The 12,720-nt window shown below is 39.0% G+C and overlaps 1 protein-coding gene across 2 annotated transcripts in view; it reads right to left on the bottom strand.

The window, feature by feature from the left end:
• LOC133524527 (calcitonin gene-related peptide type 1 receptor) overlaps positions 1-12,720 on the bottom strand; it is a 146,509-nt gene that overhangs the window by 49,764 nt on the left and 84,025 nt on the right. For both annotated transcript variants that reach the window (XM_061860611.1, XM_061860612.1), the window contains exon 3: positions 6,777-6,848. The gene's annotated coding sequence lies outside the window, so the exon portion shown is untranslated. The remainder of the gene's footprint in view (positions 1-6,776; positions 6,849-12,720) is intronic.

Below are 12,720 nucleotides of genomic sequence, written 5' to 3'. Positions count from 1 at the left end.
GCGAGTTTTCGGATGTTATCCACCCAACGAGTCAACGGACGCCAGTCGCTTCTTTCATCCGAAAGCGGCCACCAATCTGTCAACATTATGGTCCACCTGCCATCACTCTGCCTGGCAACATATCCCGCCCAATTCCATTTTAGCTTGGTAATAACGTCACACACGTCTCGCACCTTGGTACATACGACGTGGGATCTCGACATTCCTCACGCGGTCTTGAAGTTTAATGCCGAACATGGTGCGCACCATGGCTCTCTGTGCTACTCGTATTTTATGCACAGCTGCTTAGTGAGTGTCCATGTCTCGGCACCGTATGTCATGGTAGGTAGGACACATTGGTTAAAGAGGCGAGTTTTCAGGCATTGTGGAACGTTAGCTGATTTAAGGATGTCCGCTAGTTTATTAAATGCTGCCCAACCCAGCTGGATTCTCCTGATAATAGTGTACGGTATTTGAATTGTTGCGTGTGATGATTTGGCAAAGAATTTAAACAATTACTTGCATTGGGTTCCATTTGGATATGCTACAATCGTCCTCCATCACTGTTACAACGTCACGGCATGGGGACGGTTGTAACAACGGCACACAAAATTAGAAAAATGACTCGCTTACGAATAATGACTGAAATTAGGTTATTTATTGTAAATTTACCGTAAGCTCATAAGAGTATTCTTTGAGTTTTATTTATTTGTTTGTTTAAGCTGTAATTCCAATAATATAAGTGATCAAAGCCTACAATTGTTACAACCGTACCCATCCTCCTCTAATCCCAAATTATTTTTTCTGAATAGAAAATAAATTAAATTCCCACAAGCGAAAGATTTATCTTAGACATCTCTATTCTCTATAGGCAATTTCACAGAGCTAAAGAAGCGTATTATGATTTTATGATCCTACTTAAGTCCCTCACGATTACATTCACTCAAGGGCAAAGAAAACTGGTCTCTGTATCGTCAGCAGTTGTACTCGGGCAAATTGTTCAATGTAAACTCAACTCGCCTAGCTCCCCAATAAAGTCGTGCTAGTATAAATTGGACACTATATCTGTTTTTGACTTTGTAGACACTTCCATTTTATTACTATCCAATTTGAGTGTACTTACATGGACAGGAGCTCATTGCACAGGTAGGCAATGGAGTTAAATTGGTATCACATTTTTGTTTCAAATTTCATTCATCATCTTCCTTGCGTTGACCCGGCAATTTTCCACGCCTCATGGGAGCCTAAGGTCCGCTTGGCAACTAATCCCAAGAATTGGCGTAGGCACTAGTTTTTACGAAAGCGACTGCCATCTGACCATTCAACCCAGAGGATCAACTAGGCCTTATTGGAATTAGTCCGGTTTCCTCACAATATTGTCCTTCACCGAAAAGCGACTGGTAAATATCAAATGATATTTCGTACATAAGTTCCAAAAAACTCATTGGTACCAGCCGGGGTTCGAACTTGCGACCTCCGGATTGCAAGTCGCACGCTCTTACCGCTAGGCCGCTATTTGTTTCAGATTTATACATTATTTATAAAAATAAAAACAACGAATGATTGTGAAGTTTTTATTCTGCAAATAAATTATCATATTTTATAAACCTGAATATGTTTGTAGGTATCGTCGTTCGGATTTAGGTAGCTTGTTATATAATATCGCGGTCTCAGGAGGGCGTACCATAATTAACGGCAGTAATCCGATATCGGCGGATCATAATTAATACAAATTGTGAGTTTCAAGGCCCAGGCTAAACGGCGGGCGGCGGGGAAATGTGCCTGAAACCCGGGGTTGCAACAACAATACAATATATGTACGGTCACGTCTGAAAATATCGATACGAAAAAAGTGCCAAAAATATGTACACACGACTTTATTGCCCATATATTAAGGTAGTGTATACATATTTTTGGCACATTTTTCGTATTGATATTTTCAGACGTGACTGTACATGGAGTCCAATTGTAACAACTTGTTATGGGTTTTGTATCACTTATTTTGATATGACCTTAAAGAAAGCTCACGCTGGTTGGTGCGAGCAAAATTTAGTGAAAGTAGTGCGCATCAATCACCAAGACGATCGCCCAGTTCGTATCAAAACCAGAACAATACCGTAACTAGTTGTACAATCAGAATCGAGCTTATAGTCGAGCCGCGCCCGAGCGGCTTTAAAGATTAATTAATAATTAAAATATGTTACTGGTACGAGTATAGTACAGTCAGCGTCAAATATTTTGTAGCAACCCCGACACGATGACTGCTACAAAGTATTTGACGCTGACTGTACCTACATGTGAGATAAACATGCAGCCAATACAGAACATACACTGACATCAAAATAATACTTGCATCTTAATAGGTATTTACTTATCGTGCATCTCGTACGCGCCAATATTTATGGACTAGTACGAGTTTCCCCAAGGGATTTCCCGGCATATATTTAAATCACAAATGTCAAAACTACTTCACATTAGACAATCGACCCGTTAACATTATTCAACTTCAAAAATCTATTGTGAGGTGTTTGTAAGTTAACCTTTTAAACTTATCCTGCTCCTGACTTTTAATACTATCATAATATAAAACAATCAGAGCGATACGAAATCGTTCAAATAAATAAACAATAATAAAGTTAAAATTAAGCCTAAAATGAATGGTACCCGCCTCTCCCCCATTATTCCCGCTGCACACCTCTGGCAGTCTCGAGAGAAATGCACGATAACTGTATGACGTATGACATGAGTTAGATCTCATTGTACGTTTGTATTGACGTGTAAAATTATTGTCTAAGCAATATTAAATCAAACGTTTTAAGTTTCTCGCTCTCGGTCATATTTTTGAGAGCGCTCGAACGCTAGCGTGGACAATATTAAGTACCAACTGTACCAAGTACGCACATAGGTATGTATTTGCAATGGTAAATGGTGGTAATGTTTAGTATTTTACATTACGTATATTTGAGCATCTTAAAACGGACCTAACTTCGCCAATCGTCAGGGTGGTTACTCAATTATGTTATATTTGCACAAAATGTGAGTGTAACTACGGATAGGTGTGGTTGCAGGGTAAGTGTGGCTGGTCTTCACATTGAGACCTGCATAATCATTGATTATTGTGAGTTTATTTATACATTTGCTACCTGTGTTTAGTGACAAATATATACTAATCAAACTAGCAAAAAACACTAATTAATGTGTATACAGACCCAATTTGAAGGTCAGCCAAACTTATCCTGCAGCCACACTTTGCCCTATTGACCTTACCTATTAAAAGAAACATGTTATTATCATCCTATTTAGCGTAAGCAGCAGATGCACAGTAGCTAGATTACATATACGACTATACGTAGCTAGTCGTTAGGTTAGGTTACCCGTTACGACGTCGCTGCGACATCGTCGCGAGACGCTCACTATATCCCGCTAACTACAGTTGCTCAGTTATTTGCCTGCAACTCGAAGTTAATTCAACTTTTATGAGCCGCGATATTGCAGAAACTAATGTCAGCTTTCACGACTATAATGCAAGCTATTCTGTTCAGACAGTGAGTAGTAACTGCATATGGAAATTATGGTAAAAAGGTTGAGATAATAAACTGAAATAAACCTAATGCAGTGACCGAGCCCTCAGTGGCGCAAGGTCAAGCACAAGTTGTCATTAAACCGTCAAGAATACTGCCCCGGAGTGTTAAAATAACAAAACTGTTTATTATAAGCAATCAACAGTTGGTAAAAGAGGTCAATGTGTTAAAGTAGATTACGATCGATGCTACGGCAGTCGATCACATCATGATCGTATGCATCGTATATATATATCATCGTATATCATATATATCGCATAATCGTATCGCATGAGTAGATCGTAGCATACATTTGAACAGTGGGGTCGTTATTTTAATTTAACGTGAATATTAGGCTGTTTGCTCACGACACGACACAGTTCCCAGCGAACTCGCTCGTTTAGTTCAAAACTTTGTAGTAGATTTTGCGGGTACAGAGTTGCCCTGCAATCAGTGCAGCGAGAATGAGGGTGGTCTTTGACGCTTCTGTCAATACACATGGGGATTGTTTTCCAACATTTTCGCCGGACAGACAGACAGACGGACATGGCGAAACTATAGAAAGTGTATAGTCACTAAATACTAAAGGGCATTTGGGCCTTTTTAATGATTATGATGAGTATTGTATGACATTCAATCTAAAATCTTACTGTCATGTCACTTATCGAATTGATTGAGCTCCGTACATAGCGATCGATTCAACGACTGCCTGATGATTGCAAAATCTGCTCTGCCGATTAATATGACTGTACCTATACTTCAACATAAATCTTCAAACGGATAAAATAGAGACTGACTAATATATTGAAACGAATAGCCTTATCTAGTGTTACCTAAGGGCCACCCCACACTAGCATCTTTTGAGCGTCGGTCGGCGTCTAGTCAGCGCTATGGAAAATGGCGTCGACGCGCAGTTGCGCCAATATTGCGTCGAACGGCGCAGTCATAGTTGACTAGCCGCCGACGCTCGGAAGACACTAGTGTGGGAGGCCCAAAGTGTCAATACACGTTTGACAACGTGTACCTATTGACACTTTATCTTAAGAACCTTCGATTTACTCTGAAAGTGTGTCGCCAGACAAATCTTCAATAATTTCATTAAGCAAAATGGCCAAATGCCATTAGAAATTTGCATGTCGGGTACACATATCTGATTTTAGTTGACACTTCGACGACGGTCCCTGTTGAGTAGGGAATTCTAAAATGTCACCGACATACAATCAAGCCGTACTGTTACCTTCCCCATTTGTTAAGCGCCGTGTTAAGACGCCGATCATGTACGAGTATCACTCGCCTTGTCGGGTGTATGGCTACATGTGGGAAGGTGTGATGTCACGTCCTCGCGGCGCCGGTCCGCCGGCTCTTTATTAAAACGTATCAACTTGACACTCCTTTCTTAATGGAGATAGGAAAAATGAGAAAATTGCGAGACGGGCGATACAATGGAGGATCGGGTTGCTTTAGCTTGGTGAAAACAAAGAGTGTAGGAAAAACTAGTGGATCTCCTTTTTAAGTAGATAGTAATATTTAATTAAAGGTAAATATGTATTTAGCCTTTTCAATAATACAATAAAGCATATCAAAGGTTTGTAACGTAGTTGAGTACATATCTTCAAAATAAGTAAATGTTAGACTCCGACCACGCCTAGTTTTCCCCGATTTGCTCCCTTGGCAGTTTCAATGTATGGTTGCGTCATAATAAAATTGGATGATCATGTTAGCGTGGACGAGCTCTGTTTGAATAAAGTTTCTGTGAAAATGGCGATACTATTTCCAATGGCCTTACTTACAATACAATACAAATACTCTTTATTTCAACTTCACTCTAACATACGTAAAGACAGAAGTAACAAATACAAAAAGACAGAAGTAACGACTGGCGCTCTTATCGCTAAAAAGCAATATTTTCCAGACAACCTGTAGATATTTCATCCATTTCAGTCATTATTTTAGACGTGCAAAGATAAAATGTACACACAACTTTGAGAACAAATTAAATTATTTTATTGAATATTTTGAAGATGTGTGTTTTTTTACACTGTAGTTTACTTTTCTTTAGTATAGGTTTGAATGCTCTTCTAACTTAGGTACTTAAACCCTCTCTCTTAGCCGGTGCAAGTTTAGGTCACAGGTGGTTTATCTACGAGAGTTTGATAGTTCCCATCTATTATCCTGCCCGTGTCTGCTATAGTGGGAGTTTGATAAGTTCGTTTAAACGTGCTTCAAAAGTTTTACCATGCATAGCTTTTACGAATATGTCATAAACTTTTCACTACAACGCCCAAGACTGTAGTCTTAAAGCATGTATGATTCCGCACTCCTGACTTTCTCATCTTCCTCGCCAGGTAGTGGTTATAAGTCACAAAGTTCGACATAAATGTGGAAAAATATCTCCAGTATTTAACATTTAACTTGACTTTATTGACGAAGCAAGCGAAGCGTATTCGTTTCAGCTTGGATAAAAATGCTTTCGTGTCTTGTCGGATGTCCTACTATTTTCTTCTAGAGGAGGCGCAAGTTACGCGCCTCCACATCAAAAAACATCCACAACACGCTTCGTCATCATATTATTTCTTTTGTCTTGAACTTAAATACATTTAGCTACAATGTATTTAAACAGAATAATACGTTTTTTTTATTCTATTCTCACGAAGTGAATACCTTTTAGAGGATGGGTTGTGATTGGAAGCGACGCGTTCTTTCCCCCGCAATTAACGCGACCGAGATTGTTTCTATAGAACTCATATCCCGACCTCGACGTTACTTTTTGATTACTACTATTTAACGTTTGTTGGCATCGTTTTGATGTTTCTATGTTGAACAAATACGAGGAACAAGGATATCATTTTACGAGCGTCGATAGAGAGTATACGTAATCCGCGTTGCCACTCGATTCGGGCTTTGTCTTGATCCAAATACGTGTGTTGACGCAAATGTTAGTTGTAATCAAAGGTAATGAATTTACTAGTGCTTGATGTCATTTCTAGCAATAAGTTGCCATTTCTAGGATTTTTTTTTTGTTTCATTCAGACACACTAGCACTACTAATAGGTCCGTAGTCAACTAAATAGGCATCGTGCAGTTATAATATATTTTTTAGGAAATCGTTCAGTTGGCTGATACAACATGTATATTAAAATGCCACGGTCACCGAATTTGGAATAGACGCCGTTACCTTACAAGACTGCATAATAATATCAAACACACTAATAGGTTTATCATAATCATAATATTTACCTGCTGTTCCTATACAATTTCCTTCGATCCGCGCCAGCAGCTGTGCTTATTTTTGCTGGGTTTCGACGTCACCTGTAAACAAAAAGTTAAATTTAGCACATTTTTTGAAATCTAATCACATTTTGCTTTCAGTGTCACTAAGTATATTCTTTACAAATAAACACGTAGATTATACTGGCCCATAACCAAGTGCGTTTTGTAAAATTTAGCTTTGGGTTCAGAACGCAACGACTAACGCCCTAAACTAATTTAGCAGCTAACAGCTCTGCTGCTTGAGTGCATTCCCGGATGCATTAGCGAGGTGAGAGGGTGTGGAGTGTGGATGCTCAGTCGCGGTGGACGTGAGGCGCGCTGGGCGCTCGAGCACACCTAGGTACACATTTAGGTACCCGTAGGTCTCGACTTACGAGTAAGTACCTCCTTAAGTGTTACTTGTAAGTCGTAACACGAGGGTCACACGATTAAACGCCGTATGCCCGAGCACACTTCACACTTAGGTTGATTAACTCGAAGGCCATAATGTTAAATCGGTCGAAGCGTAATAATTGGTCCCGAATCCGAACAAACTTGAAGTTTAGTGCTCACATAGGTATCTTTACTTTGGTAACTTGATTTTTACAAACAGGGTGAATGCAAGTCGAATATCCGTAAAATTTTGGTCAAGAGATTAGAATCTACTAATTTCCATGGTTAATTTTCAAATTATTATCCAATATATTTTGCTGAATTATTTGCCCTTGCTTGATCCATATTGGACACCAACACTAACTCATCTGGAATTTAAGTAACCGGTTCAAGAACTGGATTTTAACATGATTAAATTATTTAATCTCTCTCTAGTCAAACAGCACAAACAAATAATTTAACTCCATCCCATTGGGGTAATTGCGAGTGCAACGAACCAGCGACCCCATAACTTCTGTAAGTGCCGCGTGCTTTTTACAGCCAATGATAAGAATTCTTTCCACACTCACAATCTGTTGTTAAACCCGCGACAACTATTGCGGCAAATTGCCGAGGGTACTATCTGTCGTGTTAAGCCCGTCTGTCGCAGCAACTATTGCGGGCAATTTGCGCGAGTACCAGCAATCTGTCGCCGACCATTCGCAGTAATGGGATTGTCTCCTCGTTATCGCGGTCGCGTTTGAGTCTCGGAGCAAACGATCATCCCGCGCGATACAGACAAAATGATCTTGTGTTCAATTTCGGTTCGTTCAACTCATTTTTCTCACTTGTCATAAGCGGGATACCACAAGCAATTACTTCTAGTCACGCTGAATGAAGAAAGATTCATCTCATGTTGTATTGGCAGAAATGTGTGGGACACCTTGTACTTTTATCTCAGGCGATGATAGACGGTTGCTATTGAAATCCCCTGGCATGGCATGAGATAAAAATGCAAGTTCATTGCCACAACCGCCCCTGCTATAAGGAAAAATACATTGTGAAAAATCTTTTTTTATTGATTCTATGAAGATGCTCGGTGATGATATGGTACTATCCCCTATGAACCCTGCTGCTAACATTGCGAATCCTCATAATTAAATCTTATTAATCGAATAAAAAAAAAAAATTGAAGCAGACTTTATTTGTAGTAGTTACTTTACTATTAGGTGGATCTTAAAAATGAATGTATAGGTATGTAAGTCGGTATTTACACAAATGGTGTACGATATACATTATATGGAAGCAACATTACACTGATGATTCCAAAGCTCAATGTTTTCCAATGTGTTTACCTGCTAATAAATAGGCAACAAATCTCCGCGCTACCGGTCCATGTTCTGCTAGACGCTGGAGAGAAGCCAACTTACAGATACATTGATAGATTTATCATGCTTGTGCCAATAACGGGTTGGGGAATATTTACTAACACCCGCCGGCTGAATGGTGTAATCATTTTCGTATAAACAACGAACTGATTATTACTGTTACATAAGTACGTATACAATGTACATGTTGTTGGATATTTTACATGTTTTTGAGTGTAGGTGTGTTTTTGTTTTTGATTAGTCTCTTCCGTTGAAATTTCAAATAGGTTACTATTTGGTTCCGCTGCAAGAGCCCACTGCTGATTGGCCTTCCACATATTTAGATTACCACAAAGTAATTCTCATGAACTAATCAAAAGCTTGTTCAAATAGGTACGAAATTATTTATACGGCACCTATCTGACAGATTGTATTCCTACAAAATGTTTTGATTCTCCTAATAGGCATGAATTCAAACAGGTGCGTTTTTACTGACCTTGTAGTATTTTTAGAATCCAATAGAACTTTATCATCGTTCGTACCTACTTAGATGCTGAAAGTAGTTCAGAGTTAATAAACATGTGAACATTCGTACAGCTTGTAAATAATTGTAATAAGCAAAATGTAGATTAATTATCTGTCAAGTGTAGAAACTCGTCGTCATGTTTCATTCTGAGGGTAATTATGAATACATTTGTCGAGCGGTGGCCGGCCCGCGGCGCGGCAGACAAATGAGTGTCCTTGGGTCTCATTCAACTATGTTAACGGCAGCTACTGATACAACTAACATAATGATGTCCATTTTAGCCAAAATTATTGATGTTACCGTTGCTTTAGAATTGAAGTTATCGTAAGCCTACAAAAAGGTATATGGTCTCTTTATATATGTGACAGTCCAAATCAAAAGGGACCTTATGGCGGTCACATATCATAGTATTGCAGGTGATTGTCTGAGGAAAAAACTACGTAGTGTTAAATATTGTTCCTGTTCTAGAAATCAGTCTTTTATATTATTTTCTTAAGATTAAGGTATGCAATAAATATATAGTTGTTTTCAGGAGTTGTAATATCACAAACTATCAAAAATAATGTCGAGCAGTGCCCTTTACTTGTACAATAACGGCGACGGGACACATTACTCGCGCGACAACCGCATACATATTCAGTGGCACAACTCGTGTTTGTGCGGTGAAGATTGCCCTTTCAGACTTACAGACTTTTTAGGGTTCCGTAGCCAAATGGCAAAAAACGGAACCCTTATAGATTCGTCATGTCCGTCTGTCTGTCCGATTCTGTCACAGCCACTTTTTTCCGAAACTATAAAAGCTATACTGTTCAAACTTGGTAAGTAGATGTATTCTATGAACCGCATTATGATGTTTACACAAAAATAGAAAAAAACAATAAATTTTGGGGGTTCCCCATACTTAGAACTGAAACTCAAAAAATCTTTTTTCATCAAACCCATACGTGTGGGGTATCTATGGATAGGTCTTTAAAAATGATATTGAGGTTTCTAATATCATTTTTTTTCTAAACTGAATAGTTTGCGCGAGAGACACTTCCAAAGTGAAAAAATGTGTCCCCCCCCCCTGTAACTTCTAAAATAACAGAATGAAAAATCTAAAAAATATATATGATATACATTACCATGCAAACTTCCACCGAAAATTGGTTTGAACCAGATCTAGTAAGTAGTTTTTTTTAATACGTCATGAATGGTACGGAACCCTTCATGGGCGAGTCCGACTCGCACTTGGCCGCTTTTTATTTATTTATTTTAACATTATTGCATAATTCATAAAAGTTCAAATGGAAGACTAATGCCAGAAGGCATTCTCTACCAGTATACCAGTGCTTAGCTAGCGTTTAAGGAAAAACTAGGTACTTACAACATCACTTCGAAAATGGTGGGGTTACTATGTTTAAGCATTTCGTATTTTCCGTTCTACATGAATGGGTTAAGCGCCAACTTTTAGGATGAGATCTGGAAAAAAGTAGTGGTTTAGCACACATTGCCACGGAACGTGCTGTCGCTTACTGTGAGTTTTGACATTTGCATATGCGCTTTAGACAGACTGGGGATCAGGAATATGGATGTTGGCTGTGGCATATTGAACTTCAATCTTCTTGGGTCAAATACATTCGGGAAAACTGGCGTCGTTTTTGGAGTAATAACCTACATAAATTAACGATTTTGATACATTTTTCTAAGACTTTCATCATAAATATTATAAGGTTTTAACATATTTACTTTTACCTATTAGGATAAAGTAAAAATAATAGGCTTTAAATTCAGTTTATTTTATTATGTCCAAGGCTCGGAAAAAAAACCCGTAGTTTTGAAAATAATACCCTGTTCCGTATAACAGAGACTTCCTTATACCTAGCAAATATCAACGATTAAATATGTGCCAATGACCGAATGATGAATGATGTAGACCGTAAAGGAAAACTTTCGACTCAGAAATGGGTGTTATTTTATGGTTGTTTTCAAAATGACGGGCGTCTTTCCGAGCCTTGGTCGTGGCCACAGGAAAGTCTCATAACCTTAACTTTTACTAAAAGACCACCTTACTTATCTTTACGAGCGACGAATCGCATCCAATTTTATACATTTCACCCCCAGAGCCACAATATCTCAGTCTTCTGCGGATTGTGACGCCGGGTCCGCGGCAACATATGGAGGCGCAATGCCACATGTTTGCAGCCCGCTTGCTGCGAACAGCAAATCTTACAATCTTCTCAAACGTGTGTTCGCAATATCTGTGGCTGTTCTGATTGGCTGCAAGCGCCCAGTTCTCGACCAACCGTTGTTGGCCGGTCTCCTAGCCTGGTCGGTCGTGAACCTTTCGCAGGTTCACTACCGACCAGGCATAAGGTAAAGGCAACTATATCATTTTTTTGTATTTAAGGAAATAAATTCAAAATGCATCCCTTCGGGCAAGGAAAGACTCGAATTTGTGATCGCTTTTAACCATCTGTTAGCACAGTTGGTTAAAAGGCGGAGCATGCGAATCTTTTAATTCCTTCCTTTTTGTTTACTCGCCTTATAGAGGCGCATAGAGACATCTACCATACGATTTTTTTATCTTAACGACACCAGAATCCCAAGTTATATTAGGAATTCACCAGTAACAATGAGCATTTGTGTTTATCACGAATATTTGTTCCCGTGTTATAGATATTTGTTCCCGTGTTATAGATATTTGTTACAGTGTTATAGATAGTTTCGTCGGGTCGATCTGCGTAAAACTGTCCTTTAGGAATAGAGAAGCTTTTACACTGGATCCTAACCGAATTATTAGTCCTATTTTGCAGATTTTTAGAGAACAGTTCTCTGCTCTATCAAGCTCAACCAAGGGTTAAACCCACGAATTTTGACCATTACAATTATTAAAGGTTACCTAATCAACCAGTGGTCGGTGAGCGTTTGGAAGACATACCCGGTTATTGTCCGCAAACGCGAGGAAATTGAGAGTTGTGTGGCGTCTCTTATTGCACTGATGTTATTTATAAAGCTTGCCAAGCATACAACCAGATGAACTAGTATCGTCAAAAGCCTTATTTGTCTATGCCCGTTGGGCACAGGCATAAAATGGAACCTTTAAACTTCTTTGCGATGTATGTTGGCTTCTTCGAGGTGTTTGGAAAACTCCTATGAGCCGGGTTTTAGTCCCGACCTCTGTTTGAATTAATAACTATTCGTAGTCTATCCTTGGTTTCTTGAACGTGACCGAGTACGGTAAGCGTCGGGAACGCAAGGCTTGTAACGGGTGCTGTTCTATTACTGCAACTTGAGCCAAAAAGCTGTATGCTATTATGAAACTTGTAGACACGGCTTTATTGGCTTAGAGCGGAAGTGCACTTATTGCAAAGCTGGCGCAATATGTCATGCACGGATACAATGTATTAAAAAAGGAGTTAGCAAACATTTGAGGGGAAAATTCAACCACATGTTTAGCCACATACGAAGGTTTGATTTGTCTAAGTCCGCTAAGTGTTAATTGCTTGAGTGCCTTGAAGAGTCGTAATAAAATTGCGTACATACCTACTAACTAGTATGTATAGGTAATGTAATGGTATAGTCAGCATCAAAAGTAGCGGATGAAACAATGCGCCAAAAGTATATCTTTTACAGTCTTAGTTGTTCAATATTAAAGCCAATACTTTTTATTAAGCTGTTACAGAAT

Source organism: Cydia pomonella, chromosome 13 (assembly GCF_033807575.1).
Source record: "Cydia pomonella isolate Wapato2018A chromosome 13, ilCydPomo1, whole genome shotgun sequence".
NCBI lineage: Eukaryota > Metazoa > Arthropoda > Insecta > Lepidoptera > Tortricidae > Cydia > Cydia pomonella.
The sequence above is the reverse complement of the archived record's forward strand: the minus strand, read 5'-3'. Positions and strand labels throughout refer to the sequence as shown.